The following is a 3378-nucleotide window of genomic DNA, read 5'->3' on the forward strand; positions in this document are numbered from 1 at the left end:
AGGGTACATGGGGCATATGTAGCTCAAGGGTTATGTGCAATTTTATCAGAAAATAAGTGTAATTTATTCTAACACTGAAAAATGAATTAGGTCCTCATGCTTCTCTTCTTCCTTTTCTTTTTTTTTCAGGCAAGGTCTCGCTCTGTTGTCCAGGCTGGAGTGCAATGGCATAATCCATGGCTCACTACAGGCTTGACCTCCCTGGCTCAAGCAATCCTCTCCTCTCCCCTCACATTTCTTATGTCTGATTGACAGGGGGATTAAAGTACACATTTGGCACCTCTCCTTGTCCGGGAGGACTGGCCACAGAGTCATTTTGCGGAAGTTGGAGATGAGTACACTAGATGGGGCTGTTGGCTTGCATTATATGATTCACACTGCATGGGGTGGAGAATTGAATTTCAGATTCAAGAAATGGGAAAGGAGGAAATAAAAACTTGGAATGTCCTAACCTTTCTGAAAATCCAAAAAAGGCCCAAGGAAAGCTAGTTCAATTATTCCTACTATAACAAACTATGATACGGTCAGACATGCCCACTCTGGCGGAGTGTTCCCAGCCTGGGCTGCCCAAGAGATGGCAGCTATTCTAGGACAGATGGAGAGTGGACCCCTTCCCTGTGGTGAGCTGGGATCACTCTCAGGAATGACCATCAGCCCCGAGCCATGGAGCTTGCTGGATGTAGGGTGAGTGGGGCTTGCAGAAAACAGCCCGCCATCGATGCTCTGATATCCGAATACCACTCTGGTCACCTAGAGATTAAAATTTAGAGGCAGACCATCCTGTGAGGTCTGTTGGTGAGACAGGGACTCAGAGGAACACAGGAACCACCCACACTCTCGCCCTGCTGTGGCTACTGGCCACTCTGGCAAACCTTGGCTCCCTTTGAGTTCGCCATCCTCATTGCTGCATCCTGTCCTTTTTCAGACACCTTTATTTTTCTCACACCTGGAAATTACACCTGCTGGCAGTCTTCAGGATTTTCCAGAGAGTTGGCAACTTGGGGCTCATTTATTTCTGCTCATTTTTATTTAGTTTTTTTACAGGTGTTGTGATCCAGGCAAGACATGATAGTAGCTCATCAAGGAGAAGCTGTCTTGGGGAAGTGGAGCAGCTGCTGCTGATTTTGGAGCTGGGGTAGCTGCCACTGCCACTGCAGCGGCCTAAGGAGTCAGTTTGGGAAGGTGGTGGTCACCATGCTCAGAGCTGTGCTTGGAAGTGACAAAAAGTGTGCTGGTACAGAAAGCCAAGACCGCTGAACAGGCTGGTACAGAAAGCCAAGACGGTGATGATGTGGCTGCAGCTGGGAAGGCAGCCATGCCACAGGGGCATGCACCCCCAACTGAAGACAGCAATCTGCCCTCTGCCTCCTACAAGAACATGGTGGGTGCCTGCCATTCTTCCTGGATTCTTATCTCCAACACTGAGCAGGGAACAGGGAGGAATGAGAAGCAGCAGATGGGCAAAGAGTACTGTGGAAGACAGAGGCAGAGCTGCTGGACATCTGCAATGAGGTTTCAGAGCGGTTGGGCAGGTCTCTTATTCCCCATGCTACACAACCTGAAAGCAAGGTGTTCTGCTTGAAAATGAAGGGAGATCATTTCGGGTATCTTTCTGGGGTGTCGTCTGGAGACAATAAACAAACTACTCTGTTGAACTTCTGTTGCGGGAAGTCAGGAACCCCAAATGGAGGGACCAGACAAAGCCGCGGCAGAAGAACATAAATTGTGAAGATTTCATGGACATTTATTAGTTCCCCAAATTAATACTTTTATAATTTCTTACACCTGTCTTTACTGTAATCACTGAACATAAATTGTGAAGATTTCATGGACATTTATTAGTTCCCCAAATTAATACTTTTATAATTTCTTACACCTGTCTTTACTGTGATCTCTGAACATAAATTGTGAAGATTTCATGGACACTTATCACTTCCCCAGTGAATATCCTTGTGATTTCCTATGCCCGTCTTTAATCTCTTAATCCCATCATCTTCTTTGTAAGCTGAGGAGGATGAATGTTGCCTCAGGACCCTGTGATTGTGTCAACTGCACAAATTGTTTGTAGAGCATGTGTGTTTGAATATGAAATCTAGGTATCTTTAAAAAAAGAACAGGATAACAGTGATGTTCAGGGAACAAGAGAGGTAACTTTGAACTGGCTGCCCGCGAGGCTGGACGGAACAGAGCTATATTCCTCCTCTTTCATAAGCAAATAGGAGGAATATCACTGCATTCTTTTTCTCAGCAAGGAACATCCCTGAGAAAGAGAATGCGCCCTGAAGGTAGGCCTATAGATGGCCCCTTTTTAAGGCATCCCGTCTTTTATGGTCGAAGCCAATGGGATGAAATAAGCCCCGGTCTCCTACAGTGCTCCCAGGCTTACTAGGATGGGAAAATTCCCAGCTAATAAATTGTGGTCAGACAGGTTACCTGCTCTCAAACCCTGTTTCCTGATAAGATGTTATCAATGACAATGCGTGCCCAAAACTTCATTAGCAATTTTAATTTTTCCTCATCCGGTGGTCCTGTGATCTCGCCCTGCCTCCATTTGCTTTGTGATATTTTATTACCTTGTGAAGTATGTGATCTCTGTGACCCATGCCCTATTCGTGCACTCCCTCCCCTTTTGAAAATCACTAATAAAAACTTGCTGGTTTTATGGTTCGGGGAACATCATGGATCCTGCCGGCATGTGATGTCTCCCCGGACACCCAGCTTTAAATTTCTCTCTCTTGTGCTCTTTCCCTTTATTTCTCAACCCAGCCGAGACACTTAGGAAATAGAAAAAAACCCATGTTAAACATCGGGAGCGGGTTCTCCTGATAAATTCCCAGCAGGCTTACCAGGAAGCATCTGAAATTAGTAAGAAATATATGCAGCCTACACACCCAATTCGAATAGGCCTGGCACTTAATTTCTCAGCCTTTTGCTATGGGATTCTAAACTCTCCTGAAAAGGCCTGCAGCCTGGTAAACACAGCATTTGATGAAGCAATTGCTGAGTTGGATACAGTGAATGAAGTGTCTTATAAAGACAGCACTCCCACCATGCAGTGACTTCGGGACAGTCTCACTCTGTGGACATCGGGAAACCAGGGAGACGCGGGAGATGCTGGGGAGGGAGAGAACTATGTCTGCCATGCCTCGTGATCTGTTCAGTGTCACCCTGTACCATTCACAAAATCCCTTTGTGAGATTAAAAAAAAAAGAATTGTACATCGTCTTGCGATTTTTCACAGCCTCAGCCTAGCAAGAATGGTTCGTGGGATAAACAGCTGGCATTGGTATCTAAAACCCGGATTGGCTGCATAAACACCACTTGGCGTTCTGAAGTTTTGGTTTTGATTGACATTGGCAAGATTACTGTGTGTTTAAT

At 45.7% G+C, this 3378-nt stretch overlaps 1 pseudogene; it reads left to right on the top strand.

Moving 5' to 3' along the window:
* The first annotated feature begins 574 nt into the window (after positions 1–574).
* LOC105508706 lies at positions 575–3152 on the top strand (annotated as a pseudogene).
* Positions 3153–3378: the final 226 nt, after the last annotated feature.

This window comes from Colobus angolensis, unplaced genomic scaffold (genome assembly GCF_000951035.1).
Source record: "Colobus angolensis palliatus isolate OR3802 unplaced genomic scaffold, Cang.pa_1.0 Scaffold166, whole genome shotgun sequence".
NCBI lineage: Eukaryota > Metazoa > Chordata > Mammalia > Primates > Cercopithecidae > Colobus > Colobus angolensis.